This window comes from Sus scrofa, chromosome 18 (assembly GCF_054392235.1).
Source record: "Sus scrofa isolate SSC_HxYL_T2T_F1_AM1 chromosome 18, Sscrofa_HxYL_maternal_Yorkshire_Landrace_v2.0, whole genome shotgun sequence".
NCBI classification, from domain to species: Eukaryota; Metazoa; Chordata; class Mammalia; order Artiodactyla; family Suidae; genus Sus; species Sus scrofa.
In genome coordinates, this window is record NC_139400.1 from 55,209,543 (window position 1) to 55,223,278 (window position 13,736).

A 13,736-nucleotide genomic window follows, 5' to 3' on the forward strand; every position below is an offset into this window, starting at 1 on the left:
TGTTTAAAAATTATTTTTTAAGAATGTGGGTGTGACTGCATTGCTATCAGCCAGTGTCTCCCTGCGTCTTTTCTCGCCTGTGCCCTTCGCCCTAGGCCTGTCCTCCGCCCTGGGCTGGGGTCTGAAAGCATCCTGGAGCCTGGGCCTCTAGGTCTTCCCGCCCCTCACCTCCGCTTGCGTCCCTCCCTCTTCTCTCAGAGCCACTTGTGGACCAGGTCGGTGGGCCCCTGACTTTGGTTCGGACCTTTCTGTCGTGACGGTCACACAGCAGTTTGGTGTGTCCGGGGTAAACCCCTCTGGCATCTGGGGAGCCTGGCTGGCTTCTGATACACTATTCTGAGGATCCCACAGCAGCCGAGGTCCCTGCATCCTTTGCAAGGCTGCCCCCACTTCATCGTCACCCTTCACCTTAACAAGGAAGTCGGTATTTGGTACTGCCCACTTGAAAAGCAAGAGATGCTAAAACCCAAAAACCCCCAACCAAACAGACAAAAACTTCCCTGCTAAGTTCTTTGTCTGAGCCAGCTTCTGTTTTCCCTACCGCGTCTCCAAAGGTGGCCTGTGCTTCTTTCCTGGGCTTCCCACTCGGGACGAGGAGAAAGGTAGTGAGACACCACTAAGGCCAAACTCATGTCCCCTTTCCTAGACACACGGGCTCAGGTGCATCTAGGTTGTGCCCCCAGTGGTCTGTATGTGCTGGGGGGAGAAGAGATCCCACAGCCGGAAGAAGTTGCTTCAGAGATTGAAAGGACCACTTCAAACGTGCTATCAATAATTCAGCAAGTGAGAGTGAGGAAGCAGCCCCTTTGGGTCATGCCAGGCAGCCAGCTGATCCGGAGCTGGGGAGACTGATGGCCAAAGGAAAGAGGAAGCACACCTGAGCCAACCTGCTCACAAGCTGCAACACTCACACCTGGTACAAAGCCCTGACTTAATTCCCGCACCTGTTCTGACTCAGCGCACACTTGAAGTGTTGAACCAAGATTTGACGGGATGCCAGTGGTGGCAGCAGAAGTAGAAAATTTCTCAGTGACACCACCCAGATGATGCCAGGGAAGGGACACAGAGAGCCTAGTCGACTCTGCCTTCCCTGTGGAGGGGAAGCCATCCTCCTGCTCGCCGGGAAGACAGGCTGATGCCTGGCTTGAAAATAAACTGGCACAGGGAGCTCCCATCATGGCTCAGCAGGTTACCCGACTAGTAACCATGAGGATGCGAGTTGGATCCCTGGCCCGGCTCAGTGGGTAAGGATCTGGCGTTGCTGCAAGCTGCGGTATAGGTTCCGGAGGTGGCTCAGATCTGGTATTGCTATGGCTGTGGTGTAGGCCTGCAGCGGCAGCTCCGATTTGACCCCTAGACTGGGAACTTCCATATGCTCCACATGTCGCCCTAAAAAGCAAAAAAAATTAAAAATTAAAAAACTGGCATGGACCTGACATTTAAAAATTTGCCCACTGTAGATTTTTAAAGTGTAGCAATGGGTTTCTGGTTTCATGATGGCTGTTAAAAAAATATGAGCAGCTCGCATGACTATATTCAATTTCCACTGATTTGAATACTGCTTAAAAAAGAAATTGCCAGATGGAAAATACATCATGCCTTGCATTTCTCCCAGTTTTCAAGTTGGAGTAGTGTTGATCCAAACCTTTCAGAGGTCTTTAGTCTCCATCCAGTGGTTTTAAAGTGCCATGTAATTAGCTGACTTATTTGTGGTCTCCTCTTTGTGACTGTGCCTTGGACAGAATCAAAAGAGCTCTGGCTACAGCCCTTTATATAAATCTTTAAGTTCAGTATCTTATGGGCTTCCAGAATTGAAGAACTTTTGTTTGCAGGATATGGAAGTGTTTAAAATGCGCGTGGGAGAAAAATCTTGAAAAGATTGTAGCCTCATTTATAGAAGAGGTAGCCAACTATGACCTTTCTGGAACATGCACGCATCTGTTTAAAGCAAATTTTTATTAGTGGAATGCATGGCTTGCTTTATAAATAGTAAGACCTAGGCCTTGGCAGCAGTTTTGGACCACAGCTTATGTTACAAGTGCTACCATGGCTCATGGTAAGATCAGCATGGGTTCCGGAATAATTAGAAAACCCAACTCAAAATAAACGTTGACTGAGTGGTTCTAAGACTGAGCGCTGTTCCTGGGGGTGGGGTGCCTGTGAATTGTCACGGAGTGGGAGAAGACCTTAGATGTCCTCTTTTCCAGCTTCCCCAGCCTCCAGTCCTGGAATCGTTGACAGTCTAGATGGTTGAACTTGCTCAGGACCTCACAGGCAACCTACCATGTGGGTCCTTGCCCAGATCTAAGCTTATTCCGTTTCCTGTGACCTTTAACCCCTGGGCCTGTGCTCTGAATGTCCCAGAATGAATCCACTTTTTTTTTTTTTTTTTTGGTCTTTTTGCCATTTCTGGGGCCGCTCCCGCGGCATATGGAGGTTCCCAGGCTAGGGGTTGAGTCGGAGCTGTAGCCTCCTGCCTACGCCAGAGCCACAGCAGTGTGGGATCCGAGCCACATCTGCAACCTACACCATAGCTCAGGGCAACGCCAGATCCTTAACCCACTGAGCGAGGCCAAGGATCAAACCCGCAACCTTATGGTTCCTCGTTGGATTCGTTAACCACTGCGCCACGCCGGCAACTCCTGAATCCACTTCTATAAGACAAGTTTTCTAATAGGGGAAGTTAGGTCTTCTCACTTGCCTTTTCCAGGCTAATTCTGTGGATCTGGATCCTTCTGAGGTGGCTCACTTAATCAGCAAGAATGAACGTCCCAGGGAGAAGGGAACAGTGCTTCGGCCAAGCAAAGAGCAGCAGCTGTGCTTCTAAACTAGACTCTCCAAAGAGCCCATGAGCATTTTCCAGACCAGCATCCCATCTCATTCAGCCTTTCCTCCCTTTTAGAGATTCCAGACCTCTTACCATCCTGGAGGTCCACCGCTGGCGGGCATCAATTAGCCAGCGGTCTTAAGAGGGATGCCCAGCAAAGGAAGGAAATATGGCAGGTATGGTCTGGTCGGAGCCCCTTTTCCGGACAGTGTACTTCCAGATGGTTGGGTAAGTTGAGAGAGTCACCTATCTCCCGTTGGCTATAATTTAGCATTTTCTGAACATCTTTTGAAAATTATTATTTGCATGATGTAAAATAGAATAACCACTATGAAAAACAATTTGGCACAGTAAAGTTGACCCGACAATCAATTTTTAGGTATATTCTCTATGGACTTTCTTGTACATACACAGCAGACATGTAAAAAAAAAAAAAAAAAAAAAAAAAAAAAAAAAAAAAGGACTGTCTACAATTGTAACAAAAGCAAACAAATGAATAAGAAACACTGGAAATATCTCAACTGTCCGTTGACAGGAAGAAGAGTAGATACATCACACATTCTTTTTTAATATTGTGGTAAAATACACATAATGTGAACTTTACCATTCTAACTATTTTTAAGCATAAGTTTTGTGGCATTAAGTACATTCACATGGTTGTGAACCGTCGTCACCACCCACCTCCAGAACATTCTCATCCTCCCGAACTGAAATCCTGTATCCATCAAACACTAACTCCCCAAGTCCCTTTTCCCTCAGCCTCTGGGGAACTCTAGTCTACATTTTTTTTTTTTTGTCTTTTGTCTTTTTAGGGCCACACCTGTGGCATGTGGAGGTTCCCAGGCTAGGGGTTGACTCAGAGCTGTAGCCTCCAGCCTACACCACAGCCACAGCAACTCGGGATCTGAGCCATGTCTGCAACCTACACCACAGCTCAGGCAACACTGGATCCTTAACCCACTGAGTGAGGCCAGGGATCGAACCCACGTCCTCATGGATACCAGTTGGGTTTGTTAGCCACTGAGCCACAAAGGGAACTCCCTAGTCTAACTTCTGTTTCTGTGAATTTGACTATTCAGGTACCTCATGTAAGTGGAATTTTACAGTATTAGTCTTCTTGTTACTGGCTTGTTTTACTTAGAATACTGTTTTCAAAGTTAATCCATGCTGTTAGCATGGATTGGAATTTTACTCTTTTTTAAAGCTGAATAGTGTGCCCACACCACATTTTGTTTATTCATCTGTCTACGGACGGATTCTGGATTGCTTCTGCCTTCAGCTCTAGTGAATAATGCTGCTATGAACATGACTGTAAAAATATTTGCTCAAGTCCCTGCTTTCATTTCTTTGGGTTTATATCCAGAAGTAGAATTGCTGGATCATATGGTAATTCCATTTTTTGAGGAACTGTGGTATTGTTTTCCACAGCAACTGTATCTATTCATTTTTTTTTTTTTTTGCCTTTTTTTAGGGCCACACCTGCAGCACATGGAAGTTCCTAGACTAGGGGTTGAATTGGAGCTATGGACGTCGGCCTATACCACAGCCACAGAAATACCAGATCCAAGCTGTGTCTGCAACCTAGACCACAGCTCACAGTAACACCAGATTCCCTAACCCACTGAGCAGGGCCAGGGGTCAAACCTGAGTCCTCGTGGATACTAGTCAGGTTCGTTATCACTGAGGCATAAAGGGAACTCCTGTTCGTTCATTTTTTTAACTGCATATTCTATAGTATAATTATAATAATTTTAGATATTGCCAAATTTTTCCTAAAAGTATATGAATTAATTATTATACCTACCAGCAGTGTATGAAGAGTTTCTAGTGATGTAAATCTTTACCAACACTGAGTATTATCAGATTTCTTAATTTTGGCCAAGTTAGTGGTTTTAAAATGATTTTTTTTCCTTTTTTTGGCTGCGCCCGCAGCATACAAAAATTCGTGGGTATTCTGTAGCTACAAACTACACCACAGCTGTGGCAATGACAGATCCTTAACCTATTATGCCAGGGTGGAGATCAAACCTGCGCCTCAGCAGCAACCCAAGCCGCTGCAGAGACAATGCTGAGTCCTTAACCTATGGCACCACTCCTAAAATGATAACTTTTCTCATGGTCTTAATTTTCACTTCCCTGATTACTATTGCAATTATTCATTTTACATGTTTGCAAGCTTTGTTTTTCCCATGAAAATCTTTAATCCATCTAGAATCAATTTTTGTGTATGGTGCATGACACGGGACTAACTTCTCTCTTTTTTCACATGGCTAACTGAGCATCCTGGCTCCATCCTTCTCCCATTGCCACAACCTCAAATGGCAGGTTTCCCTTTTTGGCTGGTCTGCCTCTGAGCTGTTTGTGCGCTTGGCTCATTTGTCCGCCTGCATTAATGGCATCTGTTTTCTTTACCAGGAGGAGACAATGAGGTAGTGAGAGAGACGGAGGCGGGTTAATCAGGCACTCACTGTCCTGTATTGTCACTGCACCTGGGACAAGGTGGCCTGGCTTGCGGGCTGAATAAAGTCCATGTGCTCATGCTGCTCACAGACACGTGTGTAAATCCTGACGGTGCAAGATGCTTAGTGTGGTCATGGAGGAATAGCTGAGGGGATGAGAAAAACCAATGAAGGAAACACCTAATTCTAGAATGAGGGGGTCCAAGAAGGTAATGGGGGAGGGACCACTTCCAAGAGCAAGCGCATGGGTGTCGTTGCTGAGAGCTGAGGTCTAGAGGTGGACAGACTTACTGCTGAATCCCAGTGCCTCCTGAGTAGCTGTGTGACCCTGATACACTCCTAAGACCTCACTGAGCCTCAGCTTCCTCATCTATTCCACGGGGTCTTGATACTACCTACCTCGGAAGGTTGCTGGAAAGAGGAAAAGAACTATGTGTCAGGAGCACTTAGCCCAGGGCCTGACCCAGTGGAAGTACTCAGTAACGGTAAGCCTATTAATTACTTCATCCAGTAATATTAATGGAGTACCTACGATGTGCCAGACATGCTAACAGGCTAGAAATACAAGCATGAGCAAAGCAAGTGGTCTCTTTCCTCATGTAGCTGGTAGTCAACTGGGATACGGAGATGCTTATAAGATAGTCACGCAAACCCGTCATTACAGACTTTGATGAGTGCTGGAAAGGGAAACTGCAGCAAAGCTAGGACAGCACAGAAGAGGGGAACCTGATTTATGATGATTGTTTTTAATTATCACTACACACGTCCGAGCTGGGACCTGAAGGAGGGAGAGGAGCTCACTGGCAGAGCAGGCAGGGACGGCCATTCCGGGCAGACTGAACTCAGGAGGAAGAGGCATGAGATGTAAGAGTTTTTCTTAAGGTCGGGGGCAAGGGTCTGGGCTCCCTTCACTGCCCAGAGCTTTGAGGGCTTTCTCTTGCCCATCTTTCCCAGGGGACAGGCAAGCGAAGAAGCTGAGTGACTGCTTGGGGCCCCCAAACCCATCCAGCAGCTCGGTGAACCCAGATCTTTGGTCAGTGTGGAAAACTAGTCTCAATCCACGGACCAGTTCCTTGGTAACAGTGGGCTGAAAATAAATGGTGAAAATGGCAAAGATGAGTTGGACAATACTGACGTCCTTTGGATGTTAGTGGTGGTCAAAAAAGTACTTGGGCCTCACTCACCTTAGTTTGGAACTCCAAAGTTCAAAGGTTAAAAAAAGAAGTGCTCAGAGAAAAGAAAGTAAAATGATTAAAGATTTCCCAAGATGTAGGTGAAATATTTTTACAAGCTGAGAGTGAATACTGTTCGCCCTTCAGAGTAGATGTGACCGAGTGAGCAGCTTAGCGCTGGGTCTGGGGGACACAGGTCCTGGGAGAAGAGGCAGCCAGTCTCCGGCGGCGGCACAGCCCCCTCAATTCCTGCAGCCACAACACCCCGACCCCCAGCCCCAGGCTGCTCCAGGCCACGCCCTTGCACTCGATCTGGGACAAACAGGACAGAGAAAGGGATGTGACCTTGGGCTGTTTGTTATAATTTTTTTTTTTTTTGGTCTTTTTTTAGGGCAATGCCCACAGCACGGACATTCCCAGGCTAGGGGTCGAATTGGAGCTGTAGTCGCAGGCCTAGCCACAGCCACAGCAACGCCAGATCTGAGGGGGTCTGCAACCTACACCACAGCTCACAGCAACGCAGGATCCTTAATCCACTGAGCGAGGCCAGGGATTGAACCTGCGTCCTCATGGATACTAGTTACTGCTGAGCCACGACGAGAACACCTGACCTTGGGCTTTTTCTGAGCAGAACTGCAGCCGACACAGGCAGCACAGAGGTCCTCACTTGCTTTAGCAATCTGTCACTTTCTCTGGGGCAGGCCTCGCACTCAAGGTCATGGAAGCGTGATCGAACACAATCCTCGAGGCTTCTACTCTGACAACTAGGGGCAGACCCCACTCCTGACAGGGTGGCAATGACCACAGAGAAGAGAGGAGGCCTCACCTCACATCCCGTACAGGCTCTGTAATTAAAAACCTCCCAGCAAACAGAAGTCCAGGATTGGACGGCTTCACTGGGAAATTCTACCAAATATACAAAGAGGAACTTACCTCTGTCTTTTCCAAACGCTTCCAAAAATTGAAGAGGAAGGAACACTCTCGAACTCATTCTACGAGGCCACTGTCACCCTGATACCAAAACCAAAGACACTACAAGATAAGAAAATTACAAACTAATATCACTGATGAATATAGATGCAAAAATCCTCAACAAAATATTAGCAAATTGAATCTAACAATACATAAAAAGGATCATGTACAAGGATCAAGTGGGATTCATTCCACAGTCACAAGGATGGTTCAATATATGCAAATCAATCAATGTGACACAACAAATTAACAAAAGGAAAAACAAAACCCATATGATCATCTCAACAGACACAGAGAGAGCATTTGACAAAATTCAATATCCATTTATGATAGAAACTCACCAAAGTGGGTATAGAGGGAACACACCTCGACACAATAAAGGCCATTTATGACAAACACACAGCCAACGTAATAATCAAGGGTGAAAGACTGAAAGCCTTCCCAATAAATTCAGAAACAAGACAAAGATGTCCACTCTTTTTTTTTGTTTTTTGGTTTTTTTTTTTTGGTTTTAGGGCTGCCCCTGCAGCATATGGAAGTTCCTGGCCTACACCACAGCCATAGCCACACCAGATCCAAGCCACGTCTGTAACTTACACCACAGCTCACAGCAATGCCAGATCCTTAACCCACCGAGTAAGGCCAGGGATCGAACATGCATCCTCATAGATACTAATCGGGTTCATTACAGCTAAGCCACGATGGGAACTTCCAGAGATGCCCACTCTTATCATTTCTATTTGACATAGTATTGGAAGTCCTAGCCACAGCAATAAGAGAAGAGAAAAAAAAGGTATTCTAATTGGAAGGAAAGAGATAAAACTGTCCCTATTTGCAGATGGCATGATATTCTATACAGAGAACACTAAAGTCTCCACGTAAAAACTATTATAATAAATAAATTCAGCAATGTAGAATGATACAAGATTAATGTACAGAAATCTGTTGTGTCTCTTTACACCAGCAATATCAGAAAGAGGACGTGAAACAAGAAAAACCAATCCTGTTTAAAATCACATTAAAAAAAATGCTTAGGAATAAACTTAACCAAGGGGGTAAAAGACCTATATGCTGAAAATTATAAAACACTGATCAAGAAAATTTAAGATGATTCAAAGAAATGGAAAGATATCCCATGTCCTTGGATTGCAAGAATTGTTAAGATAGACATACTACCCAAAGCAATGTACAGATTTCATGCGATCCCTATCAAATTCCCATGACATTTTTCACAGAACTAGAACAATTAATCCTAAAATTTATATGGAATTACCAAGGCAATCCTGAGGAAGAAGAACACGGCTGGAGGCATAACCCTCCCAGACTTCAGACAATACTACAAGGCTACAGTTATTAGCGTGGTGCTGGCACAAAAACAGACATTTAGATGAATGCAACAGGATTGAGAGCCCCAAATAAACCACATTCATATGGTCATTTAATCTACAACAGAGGAGGCAAGAACATACAATGGGAAAAAGACAGTCCCCTCAGCAAGTGGTGCTGGGAAAAAGAACAACCACACGTAAATCAGTGAAATGAGAACATTCCCTCATACCACATACCAGAATAAACTCCAAATGGTTTCAAGACCTAAATATAAGTCAAGACATGATAAAACTCCTGGAAGAGAATATAGGCAAAACATTCTCTGACATAAATCGTAGCAGTAAAAGGCAAAAGAAATAAAAGCAAAAAAACCCAAACCAAAACAAAAACAAATGGAGACTAATCAAAGTTGAAAGCTTTTGCACAGCAAAGGAAACCATCCCCAAAAGAAAAGACAAGCTATAGAATGGGAGAAAAGGTTTGCAAACGATGTGACCCACAAGGTGTAAATATCCAAACTATATAAACAGCTCATATAACTCAATATCGAAAACAAACAACCCAATTAAAAAATAGGCAGAAGACCTACATAGACATTTTCCCAAAGAAGACATCTGAAGGGCCAACAGATACATGAAAAGATGCTCAAAGTGCTAATCATCAGAGAAATACACATCAAAACCACAATGAGATATCACCTCACACCAGTCAGAAAGGTTATCATCAAAAAGTCTACAAATAGGAGTTCCCATTGTGGCTCAGTGGTTAATGAATACGACTAGGACCCATGAAGTTACGGGTTCGATCCCTGGCCTCGCTCAGTGGGTTGAGGATCTGGTGTTGCCGTGAGCTGTGGTATAGGTTGCAGACGTGGCTCAGATCCCGCGTTGCTATGGCTCTGGCGTAGGCCAGCAGCTACAGCTCTGACTAGACCCCTAGCCTGGGAACCTCCATGTGCTGCGGGGGCGGCCCTAGAAAAGGCTAAAAAGACAAAAAAAAAAAAAAAAAAAAAAAGTCTACAAATAATAAATGCTGGAGAGGAGATGGAGAAAAGGGAACCCTCATATATTATTACTGGAGATGTAAATTGATGCAGACACTATGGAAAACAGTATGGATGTTCCTTAAAAAACTAAAAATAGAGCAACCATAGGATCCAGCAGTCCTATTCCTGGGTATATATTGGAAAAAAATGAAAAAAACTCTCACTTGAAAAGATACATACACCCCAGTGTTCATAGCAGCACTCTTTACAATAACCAAAACATGGAAACAACCCAAGTGTCCTTTTTTTTTTTTTAACGGCCACACTTGCGGCATATGGAAATTTCCAGGCTAGGGTTGAATCGGAGCTGCAGCTGCTGGCCTACACCAAAGCCATAGAAACGCCAGGTCTGAGCCATATCTGCAACCTACGGTAATAGCTTGTGGCAAAGCTGGATCCTTAACCTGCTGAGTGAGGCCAGGGATCGAACCCATATCCTCTTGGACACTATGTCAGATTCTACACCTGCTGAGCCATGATGGGAACTCTGAAAACAATTCAAGTGTCCATCAACAGTCAATTGGTTAAAAAAAAAAGCATAGAATAATACCATATGTATATACAGATACACACACAATAGAATATTACTCACCATAGAAAAGAATGAAATAATGCCATTTGCAGCAGCATGGATGGACCTAGAGTTATCACACTAAGTCAAGACAGAGAAAAATACTATATGATACCACTTATATGTGGAATCTAAAAAATAAATACAAATGAATCTATATATACGAAACAGAATTAGAGGAGTTCCTGTTGTGGCGCAGTGGACTAGGAACCATGAAGTTGCAGGTTCGATCCCTGGCCTTGCTCAGTGGGTTGGGGATTTGGCGTTGCCGTGAGCTGTGGTGTAGGTTGAAGACATGGCTCAGATCCAGAGTTGCTGTGGCTGTGGTGTAGGCTGGCAGCTGTAGCTCTGATTAGACCCCTAGCCTGGGAACCTCCATGTGCCTTAGGTGTGGCCCTGAAAAGACAAAAAAAAAAAAAAAACAAAAAAACAAAAAACAAAAACAAAACCCCCCAAATAGAAATAGACTCACAGACACAGAAACAAACTTGTGGTCACCAAAGGGGAGGGAGGGGGAAGGACAAATGAGGAGTCTGGGGATCACAGACACAAACTACTCTACAGAAAATAAATAAACAACAAGGATTTACTGTACAGCACAAGGAAATATCAGTATCTTGTAATAACCTCTTATGGAATATAAGGTCCTGTACACCTGAAACAACTGCAATATTATTAATCAACTATACTTCAATTAAAAAAAAAGACAGAAGGGAGAGAATCAAGAAGTAGTGGCTCTACTTGTGACACAATTGATAAACATTTAATAACTGAATAAAAACACTTCTAACAAACTTTTCCGGCTATAAAAAATGATTTAGACTCCCTGGCCATCCCCAAGGCTCAGTATGTTTTCCCTGGACCCAGGACTCTGTTGTTTTTTTTTTGTCTTTGCTATTTCTTTGGGCCGCCCCCGAGGCATATGGAGGTTCCCAGGCTAGGGGTCGAATCAGAGCTGTAGCCACTGGCCTACACCACAGCAAGGTGGGATCCGAGCTGTGTCTGCAACCTACACCACAGCTCTCGGCAACGCCGGATCGTTAACCCACTGAGCAAGGGCAGGGACCGAACCCACAACCTCATGGTTCCTGGTCGGATTCGTTAACCACTAAGCCCTGACAGGAATTCCTCCCTTGACCAATTTTAAGCAACTTTTCTTCCATAATAAAGAGCCAACACCCTGAATTTTCACGTAATCTCCGTATAATTCTCACATGAGGTCTCTTAGAGTGCTCAAAGAATCAAGTGTTCTTTGTGTCCAGTTTATTCGATCATGTATTCCTGTGTATTATCAACACAGAAATATTCTCAGTAGTTCGCACTGGCGGCTGCTTTCCCCTCTCCTCTTGTGTGCAAACGTGCTGATCAGAGGGTTGCAGCCCTCAGTCCCAACCCCTTCCTTCCTGGTTGTTGGTGGATGGATCCGCAGAGGCTGTCGGTGTACTCCACCCCCCCCCCCGCCCCCCACCCCACCCCGTGACTCCACTCCCAGACAGAGGCTGCTTAGTGACACTTCTCTTCCTACCCCCCAAAAGGAAGGGCATTCTTTTCCAGCAACGGGGCTCTCAGCTAGCAGTGGACAGTCTGCACTGACTGCCATCACCGTTCCGAGGGGTTAGGCTGCGGGCAGTGGCCGGACACACACTGCGCAGGTGTCTTTTTTTGTCTTGAAATAAAGGACACAACTTTCCAATTTCCTGTACTTTAGTTTTCTCTCTTCTGGGGTCTACTCTCTCCCAAAGCCGCTTTCAGGGCTTAACCTCGGGTTTCTGGAAGCTTGATCTTTGATCCCCAACTCCCGTTTCTTGTCCTCCCGGGCAGCCGAAGGTCTTTCACGCAGCGCTCCCTCTAGAGGCCGGCTGCGGAATGCCAACTGGACGCATGGAGCTTCTCACCACATCTTGACGCCAGGTGAGAAACCCACTGTGAGCAGCCCGCAGAGAAGTGGGCAGGGAACAGGGGGAAACGGTGTTTTAAAGTTGCTGTTTCTTTTAGAAAAACAAACAAACAAACAAAACCACCTCGGCTTTAACTCTAAAATCCATTTCTCTGTACGACTCCAGTTTCTTCAGTACATTTTCACGTGAAGTTGTTGCCCTGTCCAGACACTTTGAGACCCCCAAACACCTTATTTTCAGTCTACATCCCTTGTTTGCTTGACTCGCTCCGTAAGTTTGTCAAACCCAGGCTTTCTAGGCTGGCTTGATTTTATCCTTTACAAAACATCTTACTCAGTTTAAGATGGGGGAAAAAGGAGTTCCCGTCGTGGCGCAGCGGTTAACGAATCCGACTAGGAACCATGAGGTTGCGGGTTTGATCCCTGCCCCTGCTCAGTGGGTTAACGATCCGGCATTGCCCTGAGCTCAACCTACTCGGATCCCGCGTTGCTGTGGCCCTGGCATAGGCTGGTGGCCACAGCTCCGATTAGACCCCTAGCCTGGGAACCTCCATATGCCACGGGAGTGGCCCCCAAAAATAGCAAAAAGACCAAAAAAAAAAAAAGATGGGGGAAAAAAAAACCCCATGAAACCCATCCACCCCATGTGGATGTGTTCTCATAAAATCACCTACTGTCAGCAGAGAGTTTTGTGGTGGTCTTGATACGCTGATGAATGAAAAGAACCCGCGGGTTTTACAAGATTCTCTGCAGAAGGATATAAGACGGACCAGAACCCCCTCCTACCTGGACCCAAGAGCCACCAGACGTGGCCCTCTCTGGAGGGTGGGGACGCTTCCCAGGACTTTCACTCCTCAAGAGGCTCGCAGAACTGCAGGTGGGAGCCCAAGACGGAAGACCACGTGACCTCTAGCCGGAAGAGGAGGAGCGATAAGGAGACCTGGTGTTTTGAGTTGAGGTTGCTAAGACTCATTTTGAGGGTGAAATTCACATTAGTTTAAGTAACCCCTGTATGCGTCCAATTAGACTAAAAAAACCTGATGTTGCCAAAACAGAAACATAGGCCCTAACTCATTTCTCAAGTAGAATGAAATAAAATTGATTGTCAATAAAATATTTATCAGATCTGGGCTAGTGTTTGAATTATAATATCTCCTGCAGGCTTTAAAATGTCCTCTCTCTGCTTATTTCATTATTGATTAGGCAGGCAAAATTTTTACTTAATGCAGTGACTGTAATGTGTTTACCGGGATTAATTTACTCACTCTTGAGGATTAATTTAATTCGTTTATGATAGCAATTTTTCCTGGGACGTTTTTTCCCCCAAAGGGTCACATCCAAATTTATTAGACTGTTATATGGGTCACAATAATCTGGGTGTAACTGAATAATTTATGCCTGTGTTTGCCAAGCCTGGCTGCCCATCAGAATTATCGTGGGGAATATCTTAAAAATACAGATTCC

General features: G+C 45.1%; 1 long non-coding RNA gene across 2 annotated transcripts in view; it reads right to left on the reverse strand.

The window, feature by feature from the left end:
- Positions 1-6,016: 6,016 nt before the first annotated feature.
- Positions 6,017-13,736, reverse strand: part of LOC110257554 (uncharacterized) — an 86,526-nt gene continuing 78,806 nt past the window's right edge. Inside the window, exons 14-16 of one of the 2 annotated variants that reach the window (XR_014834120.1) lie at positions 13,059-13,181; positions 7,392-7,490; positions 6,017-6,373 (exon numbers count right to left, since the gene is read on the reverse strand). This is a non-coding gene — a long non-coding RNA (uncharacterized LOC110257554). The remainder of the gene's footprint in view (positions 6,374-7,391; positions 7,491-13,058; positions 13,182-13,736) is intronic. The other variant, XR_014834121.1, reaches the window with a different exon arrangement.